Raw genomic sequence first — 16,023 nt, forward strand, 5'->3', positions numbered from 1 at the left:
GTCTGGGATCCTATCTGGTATAGTCGACCTAGGGTCCTGCTTGGTGTGGTAGACCTGGGATCCTATCTGGTATAGTCGACCTAGGGTCCTGCTTGGTGTGGTAGACCTGGGATCCTATCATGTGTGGTAGGCCTGGGATCCTATCTGGTATAGTCGACCTAGGGTCCTGCTTGGTGTGGTAGACCTGGGATCCTATCTTGTGTGGTAGGTCTGGGATCCTATCTGGTATAGTAGACCCGGGGTCCTGCATGGTATGGTAGACCTGGGATCCAGCTTAGTGTGATAGACCTAGGATCCAAGCTGGTGCAGTACACCAGGTTTCCCACAAGATGGTCAACCTGATATCCTTTAGTCCAGTCCTGTCTTGCCAGTGGAAGAACCTGTTCAAACGACTCCAGCTGTCTGTGGTCTGCCTCATGCAGGGTTTTTCCTCCCTACAGGGAAACATCTGCTGGTTTAAGTGAACAAAAGCATCCACTTACCCCATCAAGATGGCCCCCGGGGCATCTAAGCACGAGCAGGATGCTGATGCACGGTGACACTGCAGAGGAAACTTTGTCACAACATGTTCGGGTCAGTCCTCTCAATCCATCCTTTCACTTGCTAAACTGTGGAAAGTTTCCAGGGAATGCCAGCTGTCCTGTTTAATGAGAACGAGATGCCTGTGAGCTAACTGGTGAAAGGCGCGGGGGGGGGGGGGTCGCATTCATATATGTGTTGCTATGGAGATTTTCAAGATCACGTCTGTACAGTAAACATTCTTGATTACATAAATCCATCACACGGTTTCTGCCTCCATGGCGCAGCACGGTTTGTTTGTCTCCTAAGATGCCCTTATTGTGGTGTGCTTGTTGTCAAGGCAACTGCTGTTTTCACAATGAGAATGTGTAGGATGCCAGAAGCGATGCCAAAGCATTCAGTTCAAAACAGATAACCCAGGCTTTACTTGCACGCTGCCACAGAATGTTTAGGAAAAATACTACAGATGTCTCTGGTTGAAGTAAGAACTCGCAGCCAAGTCAGGTTTTTATTTTCTTTTTCGTTTTTAAAACAGAGCAAAATATCTGTTCTCGTGGCTTCTGAGAGAGGAAGAAGGGTTGTGAATAATGGATCAGGATCAGAGATGCAGTGTATGCACTATGTGCATTTTACAATCTGAACTGCATTTCTCCTGAAATGTTACATAAGCTCCGTATTTTCCCCGACTTGTTGAGACTAAATGACTAAACTGAGGCTTGAACTGAATCCACCTCCGAGGACTGGAGATCAGCCCAACTCTGATTCTATTGATTTGAGACATTTTATCACAATCAAAACCATTAATTTGCTTTTTCCTTACTTTTATCATCTAAATAAGGTCACATGAGAGACCTTAACACCAAGACAAGCAAGGTGTGATGCAGGGGAAGAACAAATATTTAGTCATCCTCATCATCTCTTTCAGTTTATCCCGTTTTTGCTCCAAGGAAAGTGTTTTTTTCTGGGTGATCATTTTGTCTGCGTCGTGGTTGTATCCAGGAATTGTTTTAATTATTTATGTTTGGACAAATGCTTAAAAAGCAAAGTCTTTTTCTGATTAAAAACTCTTTTGAAGCATTTAGTACCTCCTATTTATCATAGTGGCCAAAAGCGTCCCTGCACTGCCCAATGATACCAAATAGTCAATCGTTTTTTTCAACTTTTAACCCTTTAAATTAAATCTTAATTATATTAAAAATGATTAATATAACAATAATTTCTTACGGAAGTTATTAACAAATGATTCGTGATAAAAGAAGCAGAAATAATGTGTTGTTAAAAATGTAGTTCACATGTGAATCCATTGCTCCACATACAGTTCACATGTAAATCAGTCATGGTTTATAAAATGTGGTAACATTTGTAAAACAGTCAGAAAGTACAGCAGCAGCATCAACATATCTTTGTCCCATCCATATTTAAACACACACAAAGTCCCTGCAAGCCTGCAATCGGTTCTGCATTTGCATTTTGTGCTTTTGGGAAAAGACATGTATGAGAGAAGAGGAGTTAGGCATTCATAAACCTTAGCTAAGGGACTTAAGCTCAGCTCTGTTGGCTTTGAAATCTTTAAAGAAGTGAAAAAAAAATATCCATCCAGCTGTTTCAATGCATACTGCATCCAGTTAAGGGTTGCAGGGGTTGCAGTTAAGGGTTGCAGTTAAGGGCTGCTGGTATGATGGGAGAGGGAGGGTACATCCTGGATACCAGGGTCCACCTGGTTAAAGTCAGGTTGTATAATGCAGATGATTAGAGGCAGAAACAATACCTGGCTTGGTTTAAGAGAGCGGCTTATTTTCCAGGAAACAAGATGACAAGTACAAGCAGTTGCATTTGACAGGAAAACAAAAGAAAAGCTTCATGCCTCATTATGTAGCAAACACAAAACATGCACGTATATATATATATGTATACATTCGAGGACACTGGAAGAGATTTTACATTTATTCCTGCTGGTTTCTCCAGGTTTGCAGCGACACAGCAGCTGCAGGCTGAACCGAAGCCGATGCAGCTGCACGTTTGGCCAGAGGACCGAAGCCACAAGTAGGAACCTTCTTCGGAGAGGACGACTGGTTCGGTGAATAATTCAGCTCAATCAGGCCATTTTAAACATTAATGGGTGAGTGGGGGTGGGAGGGGGTCTTCCTGGCACCTCCCTGGGGACAAACAGTAGTTGAGGAGACACTAATTGCTAACTCTTGTCCCCCAGAAGTCTTTAATTAATCTGAGTTCAGCTTCAGGACCTTTGGCGAGTGGCAGAGGGTGACAAACTGTTCCCATGTTTCTCAAACCACACGGAGGGAAACGAGTCTTGACTGAAATCAGTTGTTTTAGCTCAGTAATTCCTCCAGCGCCTTAATGACGGGACATTTTCCCAAGACATGCTCCAGTTTTCTTACAGAAATCATATTAATGATGTCCAATTCTTTCAGCACCTCTTCGTAATAAATCACAGCATAGAAAAATAGGTTCTATCTGCAGAAACGCAACAAATGCAAATGGGAAGGAGCTGTTCTGTGGAAGAGAAATGGGATGTAAGACAGTTTGAGATGAATCTGGAATAAAAAGCTTTAAGCTGCACAGACAGACCTTCAGCTAAAGCAGAAAGGAAGACGTGTTGCTCAGTAAATACGCCAGAAAACTTCCAAACCAGTTTGCAGCTCTTAAAAACACGGTAACATGGCTAACTGCTGGTCATAAATAACGCTGCCTTCAAAGGGAAACAAAGCAAGCTGTGATTGTTGCTGTGGAATGATGGCGTTCACGGGAAACCACCCAATCCTCAGTAAGACTGAAATGGTTTCATTTACTGGGAAATACAGCTGGGAGGTGCAGAAAAGTATGAGGGGAAAAAGACCTGATGGCTGTACATGTGAACCACATGTGGTTCACATGTACATATGAAGCATTTCTAGATCATGTGTTTGTGGTCCACATGTTCACACAACATGTGGTTCACATGTTCACGAGCAGCATGTGGTTCACATGTTCACACAACATGTGGTTCACATGTTCACGCGCAACATGTGGTTCACATGTTCACACAACATGTGGTTCACATGTTCACGCGCAACATGTGGTTCACATGTTCACACAACATGTGGTTCACATGTTCACGCGCAACATATGGTTCACATGTTCACACAACATGTGGTTCACATGTTCACGAGCAGCATGTGGTTCACATGTTCACGAGCAGCATGTGGTTCACATGTTCACGCGCAACATGTGGTTCACATGTTCACGCGCAACATGTGGTTCACATGTTCACGCGCAACATGTGGTTCACATGTTCACACAACATGTGGTTCACATGTTCACGCGCAACATGTGGTTCACATGTTCACGCGCAACATGTGGTTCACATGTTCACGCGCAACATGTGGTTCACATGTTCACACAACATGTGGTTCACATGTTCACGAGCAGCATGTGGTTCACATGTTCACGCGCAACATGTGGTTCACATGTTCACGCGCAACATGTGGTTCACATGTTCACGCGCAACATGTGGTTCATATGTGAAAACATGTGTTTCTTAAAAAATTTTCATGTGATTAACAGGCCAATCACATGTGATTCACATGTGATTCACATGTGATGAACAGGCCAATCACATGTGAATCACAAGGCATTACTTATGTTTCACATATTCACATTTTACATATTTTGGTTCATATGTGAAATAAATGTTTTACATATAATATGCAGCCGTGTCACATTTTTCATATGTTTTACATGTGAATCGCACATGGTTGACACATGGCTAATATGAGGTTCACATGTAAAACACAAAATTTACATGTGAACTTCATATTACCATGTAGTTATGGTTCCCATGTGAATGAACATTTTTACATATAGTTCGCATGTCGCAAGTCATAAATATTTGACACATTTGGTTTGCATGAAAATGAAACACTTCATATTTCATTCCCATGTGTTTTACATGTGAATCAAACGTTTCACATATACTGTGTTTTTACTTCATCTACTGTTTGCATCGTTTTACTGGCAACATGAATTTATGAATTTTGCAAACCAATTAATTTCCTTTAATCTAAGTTCAGATGAATTAAAAAAAGTCAGATTAATGATAAATGCCGTTAGGAGTTTCATCACTCGTGGACACACGCTGAACCAGACAAAGCTGTTTTTATTTACTAATAATAAATAAAAAATAATAAATAAATAACAAAATGAATGAATAACAAAACAAAATACCAAAGTCACTGTTTAACTAGCTGGACTTCAAAGTAACAGGATGAATAAATGAAGGATTCGGACCAGAGAGGAGCTTTATGTAATTCCGTAAATAACCTGAGTAATCATGCTGTGGAGTCATTAAACCATCACAAGAGCCCTCACACCAGCCCTTGCCCCACCAGAAAAACCATTAAAACCACAATCTCTGCCTACGCGCCACTGGTCTGCCTACAAGCAAAATGCACAGCCCACCTACTGCCCCCCCCAACTACATTTTGCCCTTTTGACCCTGCTGACGTCAGCACATAATCAATTCAGATTCATTGTTGGTGAATCTGTTGGTCCTGAGGTTTCTTCATCCTCACGGCCGTCATCATTACCACCATCATCATCATCATTACCACCATCATCATCATCATTACCACCATCATCATCTCTGCTTTTGTTCTGTGTGTGGGCTAAAAAAGACACTCATCTCCTGCTGCCGTGGAGTAGCCACTCTGTTACACGGCTGATCTGAGAGCCTCTTGTGAGCTGAGAAAATAATCACAGAAAAGTGATGCTCAGGAGACGCTGTAGAGCTCTTCATTACAGGTGCAGAAGAGGCAACTTGGAAATGTCAAAAGGGTACCAATACATCCATACACACACACACAGACACACACATCTATATATACATACATATATATATATATATATATATATATATATATATATGTATGTGTGTGTGTGTGTGTGTGTGTGTGTGTGTGTGTGTGTGTATATAGATAGATAGATGTTTGCTGTTTTATGCCAAACAGGAGCTTTGTGCATAAAAGGCTCCTGTTTATACACACAATCTATTTTTATTCTGAATGAGTTTTTGCTGACTTTGCATCTGACTGCTGAACCTGATGGAGGTGAAAGTAAGAAAGCAAAGTAAAAGAGCAAAGAAAGAAGAGAAAAAAAGAACCACAAACACAATGAATGTATAAACTTGTTTTCCAGCTCCATCATATTGAGACCCTGCAGTTCCAAAACAACAACGAGATGCTGGTTGTTTCCGTCCAACAATGGGTTGGGTTGATGCTATATGATACAGCAGCATGGGAACCCTGGAACATGGCAGAGTTCGTGGAGGTTAAACAAGATGCAGGAACGAGATTTTATCCAAAATAATTGACAGAACAGAAGACAGGACAGAAGACAGGACGGAAGACAGAAGACATTGAGTACAAACAGAAAGCAAGCGGAAACACCGAGACACAGGCGTGACTGATAAGCTGAGTGAATCCATGTGGCTGTAGCTCAGCAGGAAGAGCAGTTGTCTTTCAACTGGAAAGTTGGGAGATCAATTCCAGGCTGACTATGTGCCGAAGTGTCCTTGGGCAAGACACTAAAAACCCCAAGTTGCCCACCTATCGATATGCCGATTGGGATGTGAGTGTTTATGTAAGTCGCTTTGGATAAAAGCTTCTGCTAAATGACTGCAGAATAGAACTAATGAACAGGAAAGAAGGCAGAAATCACTTCTACAAATAAAACAAAAGGTACACAAAAAGTCTAAACCTTGATGGATCAGTAAAACCAGGAAGAATGCATTTAATATGACCACATCCAGCTTTTCATGTATTCACCTCCTAACAGATAACTACTTGTTTAACACAGAGCTCCAGTGAGCCACACTGATTAAACATTATTACCTTCACCAAGCAGGTTGTTTGTTTATCTGTTTGTTTGTTTGTCTGTTTGTGTTCAAGATGACTCAAAAAGTTATGACTGAATTTAATAAAATGTTCAGGAGTAGTTAGAAATATGAAAAGGAAGAACGGATTTTATTTTGGTGGTGATCCAGATCACCGTTTGGATCCAGGAACTTTTTGAAGGATTCTTTAAAACTGTGATATTCGGTCATTTTCAACATTTCTGCTCGTAGCTGATGATCCGGATACTACCAGATACTATCAGATACTATGATCCAGATACTACCAGATACTATGATCCAGATATTACCAGATACTATCAGATACTATGATTCAGATACTATGATCCAGATACTACCAGATACTATGATCCAGATACTACCAGATACTATGATCCAGATACTTCCAGATACTATCAGATACTATGATCCAGATACTACCAGACAGTATGCTCCAGATACTACCAGATACTATCAGATACTATGATCCAGATACTACCAGATACTATGGTCCAGATACTACCAGATACTACCAGATACTATGATCCAGATACTACCAGATACTATGATCCAGATACTACCAGATACTATAATCCAGATACTAACAGATACTACCATTATACTATGATCCAGATACTACCAGATATTATGATCCAGATACTACCAGATTCTATCCAGATACTATAATCCAGATACTACCAGATACTACCAGATACTATGATCCAGATACTACCAGATACTACCAGATATTATCCAGATACTATGAGCCAGATACTACCAGATACTACCATTATACTATGATCCAGATACTACCAGATACTATGATCCGGATACTACCAGATACTATGATCTGGATACTACCAGATGCTATCAGATACTATGATCCAGATACTACCAGATACTACTAGATACTATGATCCAGATACTACCAGATACTATCAGATACTATGATCCAGATACTACCAGATACTATGATCCAGATACTACAGATACTACCAGATACTATGATCCAGATACTACAGATACTACCATATACTATGATCCAGATACTACCAGATACTATGATCCAGATACTATCAGATACTATGATCCAGATACTACCAGCTACTATGATCCAAATACTACCAGATACTATGAGATACTATGATCCAGATAATACCAGACACTATGCTCCAGATACTACCAGACACTATGATCCAGATACTACCAGATACTATGATCCAGATACTACCAGATACTATCCAGATACTATAATCCAGACACTACCAGATACTACCAGATACTAAGATCCAGATACTACCAAATACTATCAGATACTGTGATCCAGATACTACCAGATACTATAATCCGGATACTACCAGATACTACCATTATACTATGATCCAGATACTACCAGATATTATCCAGATACTATGATCCAGATGCTACGAGATACTATCAGATACTGTGATCCAGATACTACCAGATACTACCATTATACTATGATCCAGATACTACCAGATACTATCCAGATACTATGATCCGGATACTACCAGATACTATGATCTGGAGACTACCAGATGCTACCAGATACTATGATCCAGATACTACCAGATACTATGATCCAGATACCATCAGATACTATGATCCAGATACTACCAGACACTATGCTCCAGATACTACCAGATACTATGATCCAGATGCTACCAGATACTATGATCCAGATGCTACCAGATACTATCAGATACTATGATCCCGATACTACCAGATACTATCAGATACTATGACCCAGATACTACCAGATACTATGATCCAGATATTAACAGATACTATGATCCAGATACTATCTAATACTATGATCCAGATACTACCAGATACTATCAGATACAATGATCCCGATACTACCAGACACTATGCTCCAGATACTACCAGATACTATCAGATACTGTGATCCAGACACTACCAGATACTATGATCCAGATACTACCAGATAGTACCAGATACTATGATCCAGATACTACCAGATACTATGATCCAGATACTACCAGATACTATGATCCGGATACTATCAGATACTATCAGATACTGTGATCCAGATACTACCAGATACTATAATCCGGATACTAACAGATACTACCATTATACTATGATCCAGATACTACCAGATAATATGATCCAGATACTACCAGATACTACTAGATACTATGATCCAGATACTACCAGATACTACCAGATACTATGATCCAGATACTACCAGATACTACCAGATATTATGATCCAGATACTACAGATACTACCAGATACTATGATCCAGATACTACAGATGCTACCAGATACTATGATCCAGATACTACAGATACTACCATATACTATGATCCAGATACTACCAGATACTATCAAGATACTATGATATGGATACTACCAGATACTATGATCCAGATACTACCAGACACTATGATCCAGATACTACCAGATACTATGATCCAGATACTACCAGATACTATAATCCAGTTACTACCAGATACTATCCAGATACTATAATCCAGATACTACCAGATACTACCAGATACTATGATCCAGATACTACCAGATACTATCAGATACTATGATCCGGATACTACCAGATACTACCAGATACTGTGATCCAGATACTACCAGATACTACCATTATACTATGATCCAGATACTACCACATACTATGATCCGGATACTACCAGATACTATGATCCAGATACTACCAGATACTACCAGATACTATGATCCAGATAGTACCAGATACTATCAGATACTATGATCCAGATACTACCAGACACTATGCTCCAGATACTACCAGATATTATGATCCAGATACTACCAGACACTATGATCCAGATACTACCAGATACTATCCAGATACTATGATCTGGATACTACCAGATACTATGATCCAGATACTAACAGATACTATGATCCAGATACCATCAGATACTATGATCCAGATACTACCAGACACTATGCTCCAGATACTACCAGATACTATCAGATACTATGATCCAGATACTACCAGATACTATCAGATACTATGATCCAGATACTACCAGATACTATGATCCAGATATTAACAAATACTATGATCCAGATACTATCAGATACTATGATCCAGATACTACCAGATACTATCAGATACTATGATCCAGATACTACCAGACACTATGCTCCAGATACTACCAGATACTATTAGATACTGTGATCCAGATACTACCATATACTATGATCCAGATACTACCAGATACTACCAGATACTATGATCCAGATACTACCAGATACTATGATCCAGATAATACCAGACACTATGCTCCAGATACTACCAGACACTATGATCCAGATACTACCAGATATTATGATCCAGATACTACCAGATACTATCCAGATACTATAATCCAGATACTACCAGATACTATTATCCAGATACTACCAGATACTATGATGCAGATACTACCAGATACTATGATCCAGATACTATCAGATACGATCAGATATTGTGATCCAGATACTACCAGATACTATAATCTGGATACTACCAGATACTACCATTATACTATGATCCAGATACTACCAGATATTATCCAGATACTATGATCCAGATATTACCAGATACTATCAGATACTATGATCCGGATACTACCAGATACTACCAGATACTGTGATCCAGATACTACCAGATACTACCATTATACTATGATCCAGATACTACAAGATACTATCCAGATACTATGATCCAGATACTACCAGACACTATGTTCCAGATACTACCAGATACTATGATCTAGATACTACCAGATACTATGATCCAGATACTACCAGATACTACCAGATAATGTGATCCAGACACTACCAGATACTATGATCCAGATACTACCAGATACTATCCAGATACTATGATCTGGATACTACCAGATACTATGATCCAGATACTACCAGATATTATGATCCAGATACCATCAGATACTATGATCCAGATACTACCAGATACTATCAGATACTATGATCCTGATACTACCAGACACTATGCTCCAGATACCACCAGATATTATGATCCAGATACTACCAGACACTATGATCCAGACACTACCAGATACTATCCAGATACTATGATCTGGATACTACCAGATACTATGATCCAGATACTACCAGATATTATGATCCAGATACCATCAGATACTATGATCCAGATACTACCAGATACTATCAGATACTATGATCCAGATACTACCAGACACTATGCTCAAGATACTACCAGATACTTTGATCTAGATACTACCAGATACTATGATCCAGATACTACCAGATACTGTGATCCAGACACTACCAGATACTATGATCCAGATACTACCCGATACTACGTTATACTATGTTCCAGATACTACCAGACACTATGCTCCAGATACTACCAGATATTATGATCCAGATACTACCAGACACTATGATCCAGATACTACCAGATACTATCCAGATACTATGATCTGGATACTACCAGATACTATGATCCAGATACTACCAGATACTATGATCCAGATACCATCAGATACTATGATCCAGATACTACCAGATACTATGATCCAGATACTATCAGATACTATGATCCAGATATTACCAGATACTATCAGATACTATGATCCAGATACTACCAGACACTATGCTCCAGATACAACCAGATACTATTAGATACTGTGATCCAGATACTACCATATACTATGATCCAGATACTACCAGATACTACCAGATAGTATTATCCAGATACTACCAGATACTATGATCCAGATACTACCAGATACTATGCTCCAGATACTACCAGATACTATCAGATACTGTGATCCAGACACTACCAGATACTATGATCCAGATACTACCAGATACTATCAGATACTATGATCCAGATACTACCAGACACTATGCTCCAGATACTACCAGATACTATCAGATACTGTGATCCAGACACTACCAGATACTATGATCCAGATACTACCAGATACTATGATCCAGATACTACCAGATACTATGATCCAGATGCTATCAGATACTACCGTTATATTATGATCCAGATACTACCAGATACTACTAGATACTATGATCCAGATACTACCAGATACTATCAGATACTATGATCCTGATACTACAGATACTACCAGATACTATGATCCAGATACTACAGATACTACCAGATACTATGATCCAGATACTACAGATACTACCATATACTATGATCCAGATGCTACCAGATACTATCCAGATACTATGATCTGGATACTACCAGATACTATGATCCAGATACTACCAGATACTATGATCCAGATACTACCAGATACTATCAGATACTATGATCCAGATACTACCAGACACTATGCTCCAGATACTACCAGATACTATGATCCAGATGCTACCAGATACTATGATCCAGATGCTACCAGTTACTATCAGATACTATGATCCAGATACTACCAGATACTATCAGATACTATGACCCAGACACTACCAGATACTATGATCCAGATATTAACAGATACTATGATCCAGATACTATCAGATACTATGACCCAGATACTACCAGATACTATCAGATACTATGATCCAGATACTACCAGACACTATGCTCCAGATACTACCAGATACTATCAGATACTGTGATCCAGACACTACCAGATACTATGATCCAGATACTACGAGATACTACCAGATACTATGATCCAGATACTACCAGATACTATGATCCAGATACTACCAGATACTATGATCCAGATACTATCAGATACTATCAGATACTGTGATCCAGATACTACCAGATACTATAATCTGGATACTAACAGATACTGCCATTATACTATGATCCAGATCCTACCAGATACTATCCAGATACTATGATCCGGATACTACCAGATACTATGATCTGGATACTACCAGATGCTACCAGATACTATGATCCAGATACTACCAGATACTATCCAGATACTATGATCTGGATACTACCAGATACTATCCAGATACTATGATCCGGATACTACCAGATATTATGATTCGGATATTTCCAGATACTACCAGACACTATGATCTAGATACTACCAGATACTACCAGATACTATGATCCAGATACTACCAGATACTATGATCCAGATACTACCAGATACTACCAGATACTATGATCCAGATACTACCAGATACTACAAGATACTATGATCCGGATACTACCAGATACTATGATCTGGATACTACCAGATGCTATCAGATACTATGATTCAGATACTACAGATATTACCATATACTATGATCCAGATACTACCAGATACTATCCAGATACTATGATCTGGATACTACCAGATACTATCCAGATACTATGATCCGGATACTACCAGACTCTATGATCCGGATACTACCAGATACTATGATTCGGATACTTCCAGATACTATGATCCAGATACTATCAGATACTATGATCCAGACATTACAAGATACTATCAGATACTATGATCCGGATACTACCAGACTCTATGATCCGGATACTACCAGATACTATGATCCGGATACTACCAGATACTATGATCCAGATACTATCAGATACTATGATCCAGACATTACAAGATACTATCAGATACTATGATCCAGATACTACCAGATACTATGATCCAGATACTACCAGATAATATCATCCAGATACTACCAGATACTATCAGATACTATGATCCAGATACTACCAGACACTATGCTCCAGATACTACGAGATACTATCAGATACTATGATCCAGATACTAACAGATACTATGATCCAGATACTACCAGATACTATGATCCAGATACTACCAGATACTATCAGATACTATGATCCAGATACTACCAGATACTATGATCCAGATACTACAAGATACTATGATCCAGATACTACCAGATACTATGATCCAGATACTATCAGATACTATCAGATACTGTGATCCAGATACTACCAGATACTATAATCTGGATACTAACAGATACTGCCATTATACTATGATCCAGATCCTACCAGATACTATCCAGATACTATGATCCGGATACTACCAGATACTATGATCTGGATACTACCAGATGCTACCAGATACTATGATCCAGATACTACCAGATACTATCCAGATACTATGATCTAGATACTCTCAGATACTATAATCCACATACTACCAGACACTATGATCCAGATACTATCAGATACTATGATCCAGACATTACAAGATACTGTCAGATACTATGATCCAGATACTACCAGACACTATACTCCAGACACTACCAGATACTATCAGATACTATGATCCAGATACTACCAGATACTATGATCCAGATGCTACCAGATACTATGATCCAGATACTATGATCCAGATACTACCAGATACTATGCTCCAGATACTACCAGATACTATAATCCAGATACTACCATTATACTATGATCCAGATACTACCAGATATTATGATCCAGATACTACCAGATTTTATCTAGATACTATGATCCAGATACTACCAGATGCTACCAGATACTATGATCCAGATACTACCAGATACTATGATCCAAATACTACCAGATACTATCAGATACTGTGATCCAAATACTACCAGATACTATAATCCGGATACTACCAGATACTACCAATATACTATGATTCAGATACTACCAGATACTACCAGATACTATCCAGATACTATGATCCAGATACTATCAGATACTATGATCCGGATACTACCAGATACTACCAGATACTATGATCCAGATACTACCAGATACTACCAATCATACTATGATCCAGATACTACCAGATAGCATCAGATACTATGATCCAGATACTAACAGATACTACCAGATACTATGATCCAGATACTACCAGATACTACAGATACTACTAGATACTATGATCCGGATACTACCAGATACTATCAGATACTATGATCCAGATACTACCAGATACTATGATCCAGATACTACCAGATAATATCATCCAGATACTACCAGACACTACCAGATACTATGATCCAGATACTACCAGATACTATGATCCAGATACTACAGATACTACCAGATACTATGATCCAGATACTACAGATACTACCAGATACTATGATCCAGATACTACCAGATACTATGATCCAGATGCTACCAGATACTATGATCCAGATACTACCAGATACTATCAGATACTATGATCCAGATACTACCAGATACTACCAGATACTATGATCCAGACACTACCAGATACTATCAGATACTATGATCCAGATACTACCAGATACTATGATCCAGATACTACCAGATACTACCATTATACTATGATCCAGATATTAACAGATACTATGATCCAGATACTATCAGATACTATGACCCAGATACTACCAGATACTATCAGATACTATGATCCAGATACTACCAGACACTATGCTCCAGATACTACCAGATACAATCAGATACTATGACCCAGACACTACCAGATACTATGATCCAGATATTAACAGATACAATGATCCAGATACTATCAGATACTATGACCCAGATACTACCAGATACTATCAGATACTATGATCCAGATACTACCAGACACTATGCTACAGATACTACCAGATACTATCAGATACTGTGATCCAGACACTACCAGATACTATGATCCAGATACTACGAGATACTACCAGATACTATGATCCAGATACTACCAGATACTATGATCCAGATACTACCAGATACTATGATCCAGATACTATCAGATACTATCAGATACTGTGATCCAGATACTACCAGATACTATAATCTGGATACTAACAGATACTGCCATTATACTATGATCCAGATCCTACCAGATACTATCCAGATACTATGATCCGGATACTACCAGATACTATGATCTGGATACTACCAGATGCTACCAGATACTATGATCCAGATACTACCAGATACTATCCAGATACTATGATCTGGATACTACCAGATACTATCCAGATACTATGATCCGGATACTACCAGATATTATGATTCGGATATTTCCAGATACTACCAGACACTATGATCTAGATACTACCAGATACTACCAGATACTATGATCCAGATACTACCAGATACTATGATCCAGATACTACCACATACTACCAGATACTATGATCCAGATACTACCAGATACTACAAGATACTATGATCCGGATACTACCAGATACTATGATCTGGATACTACCAGATGCTATCAGATACTATGATCCAGATACTACCAGATACTAATTGATACTATGATCCAGATACTACCAGATACTATGATTCAGATACTACAGATATTACCATATACTATGATCCAGATACTACCAGATACTATCCAGATACTATGATCTGGATACTACCAGATACTATCCAGATACTATGATCCGGATACTACCAGACTCTATGATCCGGATACTACCAGATACTATGATTCGGATACTTCCAGATACTACCAGATACTATGATGTAGATACTACCAGATTCTACCAGATACTTTGATCCAGACACTATCAGATACTATGATCCACATACTACCAGATACTATCAGATACTATGATCCAGATACTACCAGATACTATGATCCAGATACTACCAGATAATTTCATCCAGATACTACCAGATACTATCAGAT

The sequence above is a fragment of the Telmatherina bonti genome (genome assembly GCF_933228915.1).
Source record: "Telmatherina bonti genome assembly, chromosome: 6".
Classification (NCBI taxonomy): domain Eukaryota; kingdom Metazoa; phylum Chordata; class Actinopteri; order Atheriniformes; family Telmatherinidae; genus Telmatherina; species Telmatherina bonti.